At 37.9% G+C, this 18,806-nt stretch overlaps 1 long non-coding RNA gene across 1 annotated transcript; it reads left to right on the top strand.

The window, feature by feature from the left end:
* The first annotated feature begins 5,968 nt into the window (after nucleotides 1–5,968).
* Nucleotides 5,969–9,094, top strand: LOC141638232 (uncharacterized). The gene is made up of 3 exons (XR_012542051.1): nucleotides 5,969–8,624; nucleotides 8,744–8,785; nucleotides 8,914–9,094. It is a non-coding gene; the product is annotated as an uncharacterized LOC141638232 (long non-coding RNA).
* Nucleotides 9,095–18,806: the final 9,712 nt, after the last annotated feature.

The raw sequence follows: 18,806 nt of genomic DNA, 5'->3' as shown, positions 1-18,806 counted from the left end.
GGGATCACCACCCGAGGCACAATAACCACATCGATAGACATCACAACTGCATACAACTCCCATAAACACTGACTCAGAATAACTTCTCAGACAAGGAAAAACTTACTCAAATCCACTTTACTAAATCATAACACAACATATTTTATGAATTAACCAGATAATAAGCTCATGGATATCATCCCCTTACCACATCATGGAATAACATATATCATGAATACATACAAGTATAACCAGTCATGCCAGATCAATCAAATTATTACTTTTTTGAATATCATTCAATTAAATTACCGTGTCCAACATATATTACAGAACATTCAGATAACAGCTTTATAACTATCACACCATATCACTTCCCGTGAGGTCAGAACCTCACACAAACATTTATACACATCATAGACCCGTAATCACAACCAACTAGTCAATCCTGATCACGTAAGTTACCACCTGATAAAAGTTACCTCTCACCCGAGCTTAACTCGTATACACCTCATAACATATTCTCCCATTCGCATATCCATCACCCTCTGCCAAATGTAGCCACACCATTAATACTCAACTACTAACAACCGCCTCATATAACCACATCTTATACTCTTTCATAACCATACATATCAACCCGGCATCTACAAAATCAACCTCATTATAATTGCTATCTTTCTTATCTATCATCACCCTTAACCACTAGTGACAACACCTCAACACTACCACTGTCCGGACATCAAGCCTCTTACACTCATCTCTAAACATCACGATTTCTTTCCTATCCTTGGTTATCATCCCAAATAACGAACATCACATACATCAACAAAAATCACCTCAACACTATTTCCAATTCCATCCTTAATTGTATAGTCACCCGACTCACCACCAAAATCTCATATCGTGCAAAAAAAATTTACCCACTTTTACTTTCTTTAATTCCTCGAAACTCATGCTTATCATGTTGTCCTGGAACTTCTATATACTGTAAACTCAAATCCTCATGATAGTATCATACATCTCGACAATTCCTTACTTTTATGTCACATAACTCCGGTCAACATTTTCCTAGTTTTACTCCCCTCATTCTTTCCTTGTACACTCGACAAAATCAATTAACCATTCAACTCCTTATCACTTCTACCTAATCTTTAGTGTCCCGGTTACTTTCTCATTGCTCCAAGACTCACATCTCATTATTTTATATCGATATCATCTCACTCTTTCTTACCATGGATCTCCTCTTATTATGCTATCACCCACACTTGCCACTAATCTATCTATAAAATCAACGTTCACTGTTCAAACAATTGCATCTCCTTTGTACCTCTCTAGAAATCAAAATTCCTTTCATACCGTTAATTGCCCAAGGAAATCACACAGTAGTTTCATCTCTTAATAAACCAAATCTCTCAAACTCACTCACTGTGTATAAATCTCCCTCGCGACATGTCTCCATAAAGTTCACTGTATAGCACTCTTCTCAACCCCTTTAAAACTCACTTTCACTACATATATCCTTAACCCACACGACTTCTAACCATCTCCCTCCATAATTCTTTACACATCTCAAGCTGCCACTATCCACACCCCTACCTTCAATCTTTTTATTCTCACGTTCGTTAGACTCACATCATCCCTTGCCCATATTCACTTGCTTTTACGTTACTCAACACACATTCATATCACTCTTCTCATCTCAGAAAACATGCTCTATGTCTCAATTAAGCCATAACGGTCTTTCTTTTCTTTTTCCACTATCTATCACAACCACATATAGCCCATCTCCTCCCACCAAACTCATACTCACCAAAAGGTGCCACTCACCACCCCATAAGATTGGCTAACTTACGTATCAAGACCAACATACATGTAAAACAATGCATAAAGTAGCTAAATAACAACTTTTAATTAAACATAATATGCAACGAATTCAAAAGATAAGCATATGACCCGAATCATGGGTCACTAGATCGAGTACTGGCCACTCGATCGAGTAAGGGACTTACTCGATCGAGTAGGTGAAGGTCAGAAGCACGTAAAATAAATCACCAGGGCTACTCGATCGAGTAACTAACGTACTCGATCGAGTGCCTCCTACTCGATCGAGTACCAAGGCTACTCGATCGAGTACCCACGCATTTCTCAAAGACTCATCCCGGTTTTCGAAAACGGCCATAACTCACTCATTTCTTGGTTGTTTTGGGCGTGTGACCTATCGTTAGAATCGTAAAAGGACAAGCTATCACCTCCAATTGGAATCACATCAAAATCATTTATGCATCTCAAGTTATAACAGTTTAAAGACAACTTTGTTTGTAATCGACGACATAACTATTTGATTTTTACTTCCAAACAACTTAAACAACAACCAAGCAAACAAAACCAATCTAAAACTCATAACACCAGTATTCCTAATCATATGTTACTATTTTCAAAAGCCAAGCAACAACATTCATCATACACATAGATTATTTAACTTGTCAATCACGATTTACCCACATGCTTTTATTTTATAACTTTACGTACACAATAACATAATATACGACAAAAAATCCCCTATTCACATGTTACTAACATTGCAACATTATAAAATCCATTACCCACATAAACATGTTCCACACATGAATTTCATATTCTTATGCAATTACTTACTTAATCTCTTCCAACCAATTCATCCATTACAGCTACACACTTCTTACAACGTATACACATGAACAATAGTGGACAAGTACATAAACTTATCATACAACTCTATGCAAACAAAATATACGTATACAACACAACATTCCTATTCACATATTATTATGCCACATTATGAATCATCCATCCTGCAACATCATTATTCATCACATATTATCACATATGAACTACTTCCTTTTTCTACCACATCATTCATCATTCTCATATACTTTTCCTACAATTCAAAACAACATTGTAAACCAACTATCATGCTTTCAATCAATAACTTACGAAATCACATTATCATCATCTTTTCTACACATTCCCCATTCTCCACATACATACATCCACTGATTCATGCCACACATCACCATATAGGTACACAATTCACAACATAAGCACATAGCGATCCCGACTCATATCCCATGGTGACCGGTTCAAAATTGTAGGGCGAGTTCGCGACTTTAGGACGTCTCCCAAGTCTTTGCATTAGCTCCTACAACCTTTACCCCGGGTTCATTTTAATTGACTCCCTATATTCATTGGATTCATTGGTTACAGGTTTCAGGATCGTCGCTCTGATACCATTTGTAACACCCCCATACTCCAAGTGCCTTACCAGGACCACTCAGGTATAAGGATGCTACCATCTTGGTTACCCGAGGCAATGAATATCATAAGACAATAAAGAAACGTACTTTAAAAGTAATTATAGTTTAAGTGATTACATGTTCAAAACCAAAACTGATAAAAGGAATACAAGTTCTCTAAAACTGTCTACTATCAAAAGACTATAAAACTATCAAACACAAATGAAGACTTCTAAATCGCATCGTGGTGACTCCTCCCGCTTATCCCATACGCATCGCTTCATACCGCTCAATAATCGCTCATCACCCCCGAATGGATCACCACGCTTTTAAAACATTTAAACGGGTCAAGACTAATCACACAATTTATATAACCAACAAGATAAAGAAACAACACAAACTCGAATACACACACAATCACCCACTCCAATCAATCTCCACCGACCGTCCACTGGACTACCGCCCGTGGGGGGACCGCAGCCGCACCCACCAAATCCCGCTCATCATACCGAGCGATAACCCCGTCCCATTAATGTGCACATCCCCTTCCGTGGCGGGTTCCACGAAGGGCGAAACTAGGCGTGAAGCCACTCCCGCAAGTGACTCCACTCACCGAGAACGCATCTCGAGAACCGGACAAACAATCACAATCAACAACCGTCACAACACAATTACGATATTATTCAACAATCACAACACATCAACAACCAATTATGGGACTAATACGAGTAGGAAACCCTACCCGAACAAAGAACACAATCAGACGGTCTCAACAGCTGTATCAAAATTCCTCTTCTACGAATCCTCCTCCTAACATATAATCACATAATCACTACCACATCAACATAAACATAGAAAACCCCCAATCCCAAAATTAGGGTTTAAACAACCTTAACCAAACGCAATAAAAACGGTACGTAGATCTTACCCTCGACGCAAGGATTACAAAGGTATAAAGAAAGACGGATTCCGACCACCTTCCAAGCTCCGGGATTTGCCAATAATGCGATTGGTGCGAACGACGTAGTTTGTTTTCTCTTTTGAATGTAATTAGGTTGTAAAAGTGTTTAAAGAACAATGACGGAAGTTATTATATACTTAATCGCATTATTAACAAAACCCGAGAAATCATCCTCCGTAAACCGGCTACTCGATCGAGTAGCTGAGGTACTCGATCGAGTGCCCCCTTACTCGATCGAGTATCAACGTTACTCGATCGAGTACCCATCAGGTCAGAAACTATTTTAAAACGCAACACACCCTTACTCGACAGAGTAAGGCCTACTCGGTAGAGTACCCAGAGACTCATAAAATCGTAGTATTACATATGCTTTGTCCGATTTCAGCACGCCCATCTCCGGCAAACTCAATCCCCACAATGCATCACCTTTATAATTTCTACACACCACTCTGTAGTATGTCCCAATTCCCTCCTTAACACCGGCATCAATGTTTATCTTAAACACCCCCCCTTCAAAGGTTTCCCCCACCATTCTAACTCTATTTCCTGTGACCTTCCTCCTACCTCCCCAACATCTACACTTTCCATCTCCTTCACCATTTTGAGAACCATACACGTCACAGTCTCCACCCTTGCTTGCACCCCTTCAAATACCATCTTAATCCGACTCTCCCACAAAGCCCAACACGTCGTAAAAGTAATTTTATCTCGCACTCCTCAGTCCCTCTACAATCTCCCTCACCCACTCAAACCACATCGATGCATTCACGTCCAGCCCCAACCTAGCCCAGAGCCCACCCGCCACCCCACACCCCAAGAACAAATGGAACGTAGATTCCTCACACTCAAGGCAATTGGGCATAAGTCATCTATGTTACGAATGCGAGACACAATATTTTTATTTGTGGGAAAAGCATCATGACGTCCCTGCCAAAACAACATCTTAATTTTGGGCAAAGAATCAAGACACCAAATATCGTTCCATGGCCATTTTTCCTTTACATATTTCGAATGACCACAAACAGCATTTTTATTAGCCATGAGCTTCTTGTACGCTAATTTGACCGAGTAGATACCATCCTTTCTCCGTCCCAGCACCATATATCACACAGCCTTTGTTGGTTTATTTTTATAGCCATAAATCCCATAATCCTCCCTGCTTCAAATAGTAGGAAATAGCACTACTACAATATGACTCTTTTGCAACATTTTGCATGCAACACTTATTATTTATGTTGCAATTTATAGTGAAGATATTAGCTATGCAACACTTATCATAAAAATGTTGCATTTATCTCTATAATGCAACACTTTTGTAAAATTGTTTCATTTTATCACTACATATACCAACATTATTTTTTAAATGTTGCATTTAGTAGATGCACTAGCAACACTTCTATAATACGTTGCTAATTAGATTTACCCTAAAACTTGGGAGAGACGGTCTTTCAATAAGTTATTGAGAGACCAGTCTTCCGTACCCTTATATATGTATTTCGTAACCTTTTGTTGTTGATCGTGACATAATAATTTCGTACCTATTTACTTAATAAATGTACTCATTTTATCTTTAATCATGATTTGTACCTATTTCATTACCTTTAGTACCACTTTTTCTTAAAATTATAAAATAGTCTCTCAATAAACTTATTGAAAGACCGTCTCTAAGGAGACCTATTCACAGACTTATTAGAATAAGCACTAGTCCAATTTATTGAAAGAAAATTTAGTGAGTGGGTGAAAGTTAGGCGGGATATGTGAAAATTGAAAAAAAAATAAGCGAAATATTGCAGTTTTGTTTAGAAACCAACAGTCATTTAACCTAATACTCCGTACTTTGTTTTAATCGTTTTCTACCAATCAATACGGCATTCCAAAAATTTAAACTCCGTACATATCAAGAATCTTCTGCTATATCAATCGTCATATCAATTCTTATTTGATCTTGTTTCACCTGCAACAGTCCCAATTGTCTTTCAGTCTCAGGTATGACGTTCATTCCTGTAATACCAATTTGATTTTTGGACTTGTTTCTTGCTATTTAATTTTATTTTGTATACAACTGTTTGATGTTATGCTTTGATTTTAAATTTCTGTGATTTTATTTGCTATTCAATTGTTCGATTGTTATGAACTGAATAATGGGAGATGTCTGTGATACTATTAATTGACTAGTGACAATCAAAGCAAATTGGTTTTCTGATAAAGTCATAAGTTTGTCCGGGACTTTGCATATCTTCACTTGTTTCTATTAATCAAATTTGTCCACTTCGGAACACCCAACTCCTGGATTCTATTATCCCCTATCTTGTTTTTGATTTTTAACTGGTTTTCTACTCCCTCGATCTCATTCATTTGTTAGCATTTTATATTTATCTTTTTGCCATGGTTTTTCATTCTTAATGGAATAAGCATCTACTATGAAAACTACTCCTTTCGCACGATTGTTTTCACCCCATTTTTCTAATATACGTGAGGAATATTTTATTAAAATGGGGTTAAAATGAGTGCGTGGAGGGAGTAATTATTTAAGTCGTATAGAAGACTAGGCATTTCTATGGTCGGATACAATGGTGGGTGGGTGGTTGTTATTGTGCAAGTAAAGAGTTATCGAATTTAAATCCCCATCATTTCCTTTCAGTGGGGTTCAAATTCATCCGAGAATGATCTCACGTGAAAGTAGTATAGCATAAGACGATAAGAGATAACGACAATAGTATAACTGCTGGCAAAAGATACATGTATAAGACGTAGCAAATTTATATCACTAGCTACGCCAATGTCTACTGTAACATGAATTAAGAGATTAAAGTTCGTACTTGCATCATGAACAACCTCCCTCGGTGATTTCACCCGCTCTTCTGAGATGATTCTAATGTGTTTCAAATAGAGTATCAATCACATCAATGGGACTATAAAAGTTTCCGACTAAGTAGTTAACTGTGTTGTTAAAGATTAGAGAGGGGCTGGTATGAGGTGTACATACATGTTTATTAACAGTCCAAAGGATACCTTCAGTACAGGGAGGGGTGGTGAGTGAACCCATATATCTATAGTACTTATTTTCTGCCATTTTTATCTTAGCTACATTGATCAGTCCACCATTTATTTTCTTCTTATCATCCTCCATTAATTTAAAAGAGACAAGAAAAGATTAGAGGAGAGAAGGGAGGAAAAACTAAGATCAAGGGCAAAGGTCTTGCATTTTATACACATCGCCACTGCTACTGTAGTGGATTCATTAATTAAGCTTAGATCAGTTTCATAAATACTTTATTTTACTTAACTATTCAATTCTAATGCCAACACTTGTTATTGCCTCTAGTTCAGATTTAGTACATTGTTAAGGCAGGTTTGTGTGGTGGAGAGTAGACATAGGGTAGGTGGTAGGATCAGAACTCATTATGTCGGATCATAAAGGACGTACCTATGAACAAGGACTACTAAAATGTCTCTTTTAAACTCCTTTTGTCTATGCAAATTATCTTGCAATTGAAATCTGCCTGCTCAAATCTGAGGACCATTTTATGTAAGTGATTGATGGTTATTAACTTTGTATATTACTTCTTATTGCATAATTATTTAAAGTCATACAAATTGTTGAAGTTTACCTATTAGTTACGACATGAGCTTTTCAGTAGTTGGTTCGTCTTTCTTGTTGACACCGTCCAAAAAATATGTTGATCGGAGCTCAAATCAACCAACCTAGAATCTATTTTATGTTCCAGGTAAATTTATTGTATGTATTGCCAGTACATTAGCCTGTATGTTTTTGACTCACTTCAATTCTAAAGAAAGTAGTTTTTGAAGAAATATGTAAGCAGCCTACTCATATAACTATCAAGTGAGAAATTGCAGATGTTTGTTATACGAAAGGCATAGTGTTGTTTGTTATTAGACCAATGTGAAACATATAACATTTCTTTTTGTTTACTTGACATCAGAAAGTGGATGAAACGATCATTTTCGTGCAGATATTATGTTTCTCTTTGTTGTAATAATTCTGTATGTTTTAGGTAAGCATTCGATTAGCTCTCTTATTTTAATGTTATTAGTGTGCTATGTTAGTGTCCCTTGTAAGGTTATAGTGTACGGGTATTTTACTTAAGTGACTTAGAATAGAATATTATTTCGGATTTTCTTGTTGGATTCCTACTGTTATTTTTTTCCTTGCAGGTGATTTTCAGTAGATGAATTATGAAGATATTGATAATTTCTCCTATAAGACAACTTTCAATTCTCTCCTTTTTCCCTTTGAATGATATTTGTGTATTCGTGATGTCATCTGCATTGTTGTTGAGGCCAAAAATGAATTTTTACACTCATCATCTTTGCTGCCAGGTGATGTAGGACACAAAGGGTTTTTACACTCTTAGTTCCACCTCCACCTTTACCATGACAACAATCTTAAGGTAATGCTTTTATTGATAGTAATGACTATGAGTCCTGTAGAGGCATTGTGATAGATTTTTTTTAATATGTAAATATGATATATTCACACCAAGCTTTGAATTATGATTTTATACGTTAGTGTTCCTTGAAGACTAGTTGACCCGTCTTCAATTTCATAATAGTAAGTTCTTACCCTCTTATTTTATATTTTGTTTTATGTTTTCACATATACTATTTGAATGTCTTTTTTGATTGTATGATTATAAATTCCAAAATATGTGCTGATTTCGCTGTTTATTTATGTTACAGATTCAAAGCTTTAAAGTGGAAGAGTGCAATAAGTGTTAAGACTCGTACTTGTCACGTACACGTCGCGTACGAAAAGATGAGGATGAGAGCATATGTTGTCTGTAGCCTTTTTTTTTCTATTGATATTCGAGATGTATTTTTGAACTACTATTCTGAGATGTAACCAACATGGGTATTTTGTAATGGATTAATTTATAATAAAGATATGATTTATTAAGCTATGTTTGTATCTACATTACTCCCAATATTTAATTTTAGTTTTCATTAGAGCTAAAAAGAAAATGGTGTGAAAATAGGGTCTATTCATTGTAATTGCACAATTGTTGCATTACATCTTGGAAGTGTTGCAAATTCTTCTTTGATGAAAGAAAGCAAGTGTTGCTTCTACACGTTAAAAGTGTTGCTTCTCAAAATAAAAATGTTGCATCTCAACATTAAAAATGTTGCATTAGCTCTTGAAAAAAAGTGTTGCATAAGTAAATTAAGTGCAACACTTTTAAAAAGTGTTGCTTTTGATAAGAAAGTGTTGCTTAAAGTGTTGCATTGAGCTATTGCAACGAGACTTTAAGCAGCACTCTTAAAAGTGTTGCCTAAACCCTATTGCAACATTATTAAGACATTTTGCAACACTTTCATAGTGTTGCTATAGTTTCATTATGTAGTAGTGTAGGTTCTTAATTTATGCAAACTCCAGCCAGAACCATCCGCCACCCTAAGTCAGCCACAAGCATTCCATCTTCTCGCCATATTTAAGTAGTTGATGTGGATATAAAAAGCGCACTTTTAACCCCTTAATGACCCCATTTCGCATGGTTATTTGCACTTATTAGGGTCGTTTCGGCGTCTTTCGCTTCTTATTTGCATTTCTATGAGAATTTAGCCCATTTGTAGGAAAGGAAGCAAAATAGGTGGAAATTGTGCGTAAATGGAGCAATTAAGAGCTTAATTGATGGTGCTAATGACCAAGCACGAAGAGGAGGTTAATATCAAAGACCCTTAGTACAACAAAGCAATATTTGGGATGGTTTAGGATGCTAAACCCCCACGAGGTATGGTTCAACAATGACAAAAAGGGAGCCACTATAAGAGGAAATCGCTTGGACGCAAACCAATAAGTGCTTGTTTGGCTCTGACACTATAATAGATGGAACTACATCGAAAAATTAAGTGGTGTAGGCTTTTTAATCACTCCGAAGTCCGGATGAGGAAGTGACGTCCGTTTTAAAATCCAAGGTCAAATACCCAAGCTGAGCTAGAGCCCGCCAGGGCCCAGCACCTGCCCGCCTGACCTTGACCTAAGCTCGCCCGGGTTCCAAGGCAGAGTTGTTGCCTATACTCTGAGCTCGCCCGGCTCCCTAGTGTTATTCCTCTTCTTGTATGACACCCTACCCCTTAATCAAACCCTAATATTGTAACCCCTATATATACCCCATTTATAACAAATTTAGGGTTTATGCGTCATTAGATTAGGTTAAACCTACTTAGATTATTTTAGGAGTAGATTAAACTTAATCCTTCCTTAATTTACATTCATCTTTTATCAATTTATATTAATCTTTCAATAATCAATCTTTAGTTTAGTCTTGAATCTCTTGGGTTTATGCTTGAAGATTAGTGGCACGTCTTCATCTTTACTCAAGGATTCTACTTTATTGCTTTGTTGGTATTACCTCTAAATCTCTCTTTATTTGCTTAATCCTTTGTTTGTTACCTTACTTAATCATCGTGTTTACTTGTGTTATGATGTAATGACATGATAATTATGATTAGTAATGACTAGTGAGTAGTCTTCTAGCTAGAGTTAGTGGGGGATTAAGGGAGTAATTATGGGATGGATCCATGCTTAATGAGTTCATATGAATGATTATTTATTGTGGTTTCAACTTATGGACATGTTATGTGTGATGAAATGCTTGATTGGCAGCCTATTATGATTCTCTACCTCTTCAACAAGCCTTGTAAGACATAAATCAACTTAAGGATTGTTAGACCATGCATGATGTTGAATAGGGAAACTAAAATCGACCTAGAAACCGTAAGATTTAAACCAACTCGATTCTAACCCAACACTAATCCTATAATTGACTCATTTATGTGATCTACCATGATTTCCCTAAATGATCCCATAACACACTAGTGCCTTTTATCAATTATTTACATCTATACTTTCATTGCTTGTTTTTACCTTTCATTGTTGTTTATTGCTTTTCATTAGTTTAGATCATAAGCCCAACTTAATCGTGACACTTGCATAAATTGAGATAGAAAGACTTAGAACCGAAAACACACTGTCCCATGGATCGACCTCGACTTACCGCTTGCTAAGTTGTTCCTTGAGTTTATAAATGTGTTTGATGGAGTGAACAATGACTCGCTCAACATCAGTAGTCTTGTTTGATTTATGGAAAACACAGATTCTCATTTAAGACGGGCATATCCATCTTAACTTTAAGACGGGTTAAGTATCACACATAAGACAAAAATAGAATACATTAAGGTTTGTCTCATCTAAGCAAGTGGGGATGTTATTTGATCCGTTTTACTTTTAAGACGAATATATCCGTTTTAAGAAATATATACTGGATGAAAATTTTACTCCGTATGACCGTATTTCTTTTCAAAATCTTTGTTTTTCATTTAAATTACTTTATGTAAGAACTTTCCCTTCATTTGTATCCCATTTTTCTATAGTTATGAAAGCAATGTACTTTCTCCTCTAACTAAAATTATAGAATAAGATGATCTTATACTATGAGACGGACCACTTTGATAAGAAATTTTTCATTTAGCACCAGCAAATGAGTTGTTTTTTGTGCGATAGTCTCGGAGTATGAGACCATCTGACGCAACAACCACTGTCTAACCCCATAGCCCACTTTAATATGAATCATCAGACAATCATGTCATCGATCAACCTCCAGTATGGACTATCGTCGCACCCCATCCAAAAGCGCTTGGTCAAAAAGTCAATAACTAGGCCTCAGATATATGGACAGTCATCCATCATCATCCCGTATTCATAAAAAAAGAACATCCTTGGATGGCACACCCTTTTCTCTTTTTTTGGCGACAACCTCCTTTCCTAGCACTCATAATTAACTAATTTTGCTCACGAGGCTTTAAAGTTTAGTTTTATTACCACTATAAAATCGTGCTCCACTTGATTCCCTAGGCTATTCTAAATACCATGAAGTCTTAATGGCCAAAAAGTGAACACATTTAATTACTTTGTCCATTATTACTTGTAAGTTATAATATTAGACTGAACTGAATACGTAATTCAGGTGGGATACCTCCTTGAAGAGGTCCACTAACAGGCTTAAAATCTGACTAGTGCTTAAAGGGAGTAAAAGTACTACTCATATCAACAAAGTGCACTTTCTTTTCTGGTTATCTATGCAAAAGAACTCCACAGTTAAGCGTGCTTAGCTGAGAGTAATCTTAAGATGAGTGACCTCCTGGAAGGTTCCCGGGATGCGCTTGAGTGAGGACAAAATGCGCTATAAAGGACCCGTGTTGATTTGCGAGCCATGTACACAGTCTGACGAGTTACCGTGAATGACTGCTCCTAACCCGGCGTTTGGTCGGGGTGTTACAAGTGGTATAAGAGCAACCCTGTAATCGTGTGGTGAGCCTGTGGTCAAGAGTACCCTGGTCACCCAACTAGCGGGGGAGGATTCTGGGCTTGGCTAATTGGTTGCGGTTAGATGCTGTCAGGCGCAACGAGGACGTTGCGTTCTTCAAGTGGGTGTGTGTAATTCTCCACTGAACCGAAGACGTAATTCGGGTGGGGTACCTCCTTAAAGAGGTCCATTGATAGGCTTAAAATATGACTAGTGCTTGAAGGGAGTGAAAATACTACTCATATCAACAAAGTGCATTTAATTTCTTTTCCGGTTATCTATGCAAAAGAACTCCATAGTTAAGCGTGCTTGACTGAGAGTAATCTTAGGATGAGTGACCTCTTAGGAAGGTTTCAGGGATGCGCATTAGTGAGGACAAAATGTGTTGGAAATGACTCATTTTGATCTGTGGGCCATGTATACAGCATGGCCAGCTACCGTGAGTGACCTCTCCCGACCCAGAGTTTAAGCCAGGGTGTTATATCACTCATATTCATTTATCCATTGCAATGCCTCATGTAGTTCAGTCATGAAGTCCATATCAATTGAATATCAATTCCAAGAAGGAACATCCAAGTTTTGTAAGAGTCCTCCCGGCCTTTGATGTTCTATTTTTACTTTTTGACAAGTCAAACATTTTGCTACAAAGTCCGTTACCTTCTATTTCATATTACTCCACTAGAATACATATCGAATATTTTGTACATTTTATTACCTCCTGGGTCAATTGAATATCAGAAGTTATATGCCTCAATTAATATGTTTTTCTTGAAAATCCCCCAAGTTGGGCGCACATAACCATTCTTGTAATCAGAGTGATTCATCTTCTTGGATGAAAAAATCACGAGTGTGTGGACATGGGCCACCCACGCCGCGCGCACCCGCGCGTTCGTGTGGTTTTGAGGTGGCGGCACTTTTCCCACAGAACCTTGGTTTGCCAAAGCACGTCATGGGCTGTTACCGATTTGTGAGGTATTGGAAGCGGTGAAAAGTTGAATAAGCCTGCATTTGTGGAGTCGCCACCAATTTATTGTGGAAAAATTGGAAACCGTTCGAATACCTCTATGCCATGTCAAGACACAAAGTAATGACATGAACAGTAAGAACTCATTACCCTTAACATTCCATGTCTAGAATGACTCTTGAGATGCCAATGGACACGGATGTCCAGAGATAAATGGAGTAAGGGGTGAGGGTACATATTAGGAAGCTCTTTAATTCGAACACCTAATCCCGCCCGCCTCGATAGCGGCCTCTACTAATGATTAGGTAAATTGTTCATATTTAATATGTCGTCGATGTAATGCATGCAATGCAACAAACATAGATTAATCCTAGCATGTGAAATTAGACTATGTCGGTTAACACGTGTTTAGCAAACAATTTCGTCGAAGTAAGTATTACATTAATTACATGTGAATGTCATAAAATCAAATCATATATAATAATAAAGATAAATGAATTACAATAATTACAATTACAAACTTTACAAGGTTTATTTGATCTACGTCAAAAGCACGCTCAAAGATGGGATTTCGAAGAAGAAAATGAAAGGAAAATAAAATTAGAATTAAAATATGAAAATACGTCAGGTTAGAGGTGATAATACGGATAATAGTTGATTTAAACCGTAATTAGGAGCTACGTCAAAGCGAGAAAGAGTTCAGAGAAAGAAACCAACCCAGAACAGGTGCAGCATCTGCTGCGTCCTCTTGAAGAGGCGCATCACCTTATGCGCCTGTTCTAGAGCTGGGTTTTGGCTGTGAAGTCAGAACCGCAACATGGTTATCATTTGTTGGTATATTTAAGTTGAATTATCGATATTAGACTCAAGTTGAAGTGTTTTAACCAATTATATGTATCTAGGCAAGTCATAAGACGAATTAAAACGAGAAATTACAACGGTTTACATGATTACGATTAACTCGTGTCGGAAATAAAAAAACGAGACTTGGGGATTAGATTAAGACTCGAAACTGGACAAATAAGACGCGAAAGAAAATTTATGTATCAAATTAGGATCCCAGAACCTTGACATGAACAAGTCAAAACCCTGACGAATCGATTTGAATTAAAACGGCGAAAACCCGCAAGTATTGAATTACTCGGGATTAAGGACAAATTAAACATTGTAGTAAAAAAAGAAATTGTTAAAACACATATACGGAAAATTACAAAAAGAACGAAAGAAAAAGAAAGAAATAAGAAAAGAGGAAACTTGCAGGAAACCAAGGAAGAAGAAGAAGAGCAGTAGCAAGCAACCTCTGGAAGAGGCGCAGCTGTTGCTGCGTTTCTTCTCGACGTCTAGCCTCTGCTGTTTTGTAAAAACGGTTTTAAAAGATGGATTTTAAATCGGTTTTTGAGTGTGCTCTTGATATAGATCTACATTAATTGATACAAAATAAAAGTACAATAACAAAATGGGATTTACACCCTCAGACTTACATGTTTGACGAAACAAGATTGACTAAAGTTATCGTTTAGTGATTGCTCGAGTCGAATATGCGTAGAAAGTGCCCTCGTTAGAGGATTTAACAAATTGATTCGGTTGATTAAAAGTGGAGTTGGTCAAATTGGTCGGTCTATGCAACGTGACTGGGACTCAGAATGATCTGAGCTTACGTGGTCGATTGATCAAGCACGTAGGCGTCGAAAGCAATAGCGTGGTCTAGAATGGAAAGAGAGAGAAAGAAGGGGCGGACCACTCGCGTGCCAAATATTGAGGCCGAAGGTCCCTGATTATACTAAACATATGAAAGAGTTTAGGAATGACACGGATACGGAAACAAATCACGGAAATATTCTGAAAAGTGCGAAAAGAGGGTTGGAGAAGAGGCGCAACAGATACTACGATACTTGGAAGAGGCGCAGCACCTGCAGCGTCATTTTCCCAGAGGTTTCCTCCTCAGCAAGAAAGATTTCCGCATTTTATTATGGAATTTCGGTAGATCTATACTTCGTTATTCCATAAAACACAATATACGGAAGATATTTACTTAAAATATTAAACTAAATTAGGAATAAACATACAGAGAATTCTAAAACATTCCGGAATACTCCGACTCGGCATTTAACGGTTTTAGAAAATGAAGCGGTTTTTTACCCGGACTCCAAATGAACTTTAATTACTTTCAAAACGACTGTATCGGTGCGTAGATGACGACCAAGGGGTTGACTCAATTGTCTGAGCTATCACTTGTCGATGAACTTACGAACTGTCATAAAATCGTTCCGTGTACCAAACATGCGGCCCAATCATCACTGGGTGGTTGGCGGGAGGTGTAGAAATGAGGTATCTATAGAGTGTTTCCTTTTTGGATATCCTTATGAATCTTATCAAATTGGGGATATGTTCCTTAAGCTTCTTTTATTTCTTCACACAAGGTTGATTTTATTTCTAGTGCGGTTATATGCCATATTAGATTGCGGTTATATGAGATTGCCTCTAACAATTTATGAGTCCAGCCTTTATATGTCTCTTTGAATAGTACGCTACTTAATATTAAGTACATTTAAACTTGTGGGAGGTTTTCGACTAATTGAATCAGCTACACCATCTTCCCCTCTTTCATTGAATACTCTTTCCTCATTTGGCCTTATCATACATTTCTTGATAATTTAAACAAGTATGTTGTTTTGGTAAAATTCTACCAATTAGAAATTTCAGAGAGTGGGTTAAAGAGGTCAATTTAGGATCAATATTTTAATGATTATGAGGCGAATGCAAAAAGGAAAATGTGAACCTAAGGAAATGCGTAAAACATAAAGACACAAGAACTTAGTGACGCGGAAAACCTAAATTAGTAAAACCGCGGGGGAGTCGGAATTCCACCAAATGTAGAACTATAATCTTTTAGGGGGTATCCAAGTAGAACAACCAGGGGATACAATTGACACTTATTCTTTTGGGGAAATTTTGCTAGAACTTGAGTGGTGAATGGTTAGGTGTTATTTTGCTTATGTGAATATGGATGATCCTTTGTGTTGGGCTGCACGTTGCTTTTATAGAGATGAAACCCTAGCAGGCTCCTACAAGGTCCTCTCCTTATTTTTGCTCAATAGTCCTTCTTTTGTGGAAGTAGTTGCTTGACTTGGATTGCTCTCTTTTGCTGATTTATTTTTGTGCTTCCTTATAAGATAAACTGTAACACCCCTTCTTACCCGGCCAATGTAATCGGGATGTCGCCATCTCGGTTTCCCGAGGCGGTGAAATCGTAATTACAATTAAGAAATTCATGACCACTACTACATCTACACCAACTACAATACGTCTAAGCAACTCGACTCCAACTCCGTGCGGTGAAATCGTAATTACAATTAAGAAATGCATGACCACTACTACATCTACACCAACTACAATACGTCTAAGCAACTCGACTCCAACTCCGTGCCTCGGCCCATGATCCTGCTCACAACCAAATCCAAACCTATGCTCAAACTGCTCCCCATATGCCAGAAATATCATATGGTTCATCACAGGCCACCCTAATTAAGGCAGGCGATAGTTACTGTAACACCCCCTTCTTACCTGGTCAAGGTAATGTGAGGATGTTACCATTTCGATTTTTCGAGGCAGTGTTTCAAAACTCCAATTAAAGAACAACTTAAATAAATAACAAGTTTAGTGATTTACAAATGAATGAATAAATGAATAATAAATATGAACTAGACATTATACAACTTATCTACCATCTAAGTTATCTATCTATACTACTCGACTCCAAGTCCGATACTCGTCATGTGTCCCGCGTGACATCAAACCAACATGTACTTAACCTGCTCCCCATATGATCGAAAATATCATATGGATCGACACATGCAACCCGAGAAATAGGTGACAATTTACACACAACCCAAGCACGTCAGTTTCAATAAATAAACATAAGACACGATACAATATATAAGTATACATCATGCAAATGATGTGAATAAGACACTGTTATACCATCACCACGCCGGTACCGGGACACGCCTAGACGTACCGACAACCACCGGTGTCAGGGACACGCCCACGACACCACGCCTCACAAATAGGTGCTCGGGACACGCCCGTGGTACCGGGTCCGGAAGCCAACCGGATCCCCTTCCATACATCGTGCCTCAACCACAGGAGTCCCTCCGTACTCAAGTCATTGATGTGCACATCCCTCATGGAGTGGGAAGCTCCAAGAGGAGACTCAAGCGTAAGACGGTCTCTCAACCGCCTTATGTCTCATCAACAACAAGTAATCAACTATAACAGTCATGTCCTTCAATATACATGATAAACACAATAAATGCAATACACCATAAAACATGCCAATTACCGACTCATCATGATGCAAGGTCCCAAATACGATATGAATATCAATTCTCACTATTCACGACAAACATATTATAATGCAATGACCCCTCAATAACGACTCATATGACCAATCAAATATATTGAAACCGAGTAGGATTAACCTACCTTTTAGCAATCCCGTCAAACAATTAAGGAAACGTATCAAATGTGCTCCTCCACAAAACCGTCACTTAAATGAGATAATAAATACATATAATTAATAACTAATCTAACTATAAGCCGATAATTAATTAATTAATTAATTAAATCTCGTCTTAAATCTACCCAAACACATGAAAACACACCCAAGCACACACGAGTAAACTCGTGTGGACAACCCCTTTTTCACGCCCAAAATAGCCCCCAAAACACCCTCATCACTCACGACCAACACCACCAATATTACCGCCGTGCACCACCCTCACTCCAGCAACTACACTCACCCCTAACCACCCCTTAAAACCGCAGCAACAGCAACAATAACGGCAGATCAACAACAACACATACACACACGGTTTACTCACACCAAACACCACCAAAACCACCACCACCATTCACACATCACTATCAGCCTAGCCACTGTGCACCGTGGCCCTGCCTTGCACCTATAGGCAACACTAAACCTGAGTCCAATCACCTACAATACTCGACACAACAACCACTAACAACAACATAACCCACTTGAACCACGCCCCTTTAACCCGTTTTATACCACCCTTACCGCTACCCAATCTACCACCCACAACCATCACCATACTCTCCACTCAACTCATAACAACAAACGCCCATAGCCACCCTAGGCCAGCCACGAAATGAGGGTCAAAACCCAGCCCAAAGACGGTATAAACAGAAATAATGACAAGTTTAATACACGGTCAAACCCAGATTTGGGACGGTCAACAGTGGTCAAAGGGGTGGTCAATGACGGTCAGAGATGGGTCAAGGTC

The sequence above is a fragment of the Silene latifolia genome, unplaced genomic scaffold, assembly GCF_048544455.1.
Source record: "Silene latifolia isolate original U9 population unplaced genomic scaffold, ASM4854445v1 scaffold_20.1, whole genome shotgun sequence".
Lineage (NCBI taxonomy): Eukaryota > Viridiplantae > Streptophyta > Magnoliopsida > Caryophyllales > Caryophyllaceae > Silene > Silene latifolia.
The sequence above is the reverse complement of the archived record's forward strand: the minus strand, read 5'-3'. Positions and strand labels throughout refer to the sequence as shown.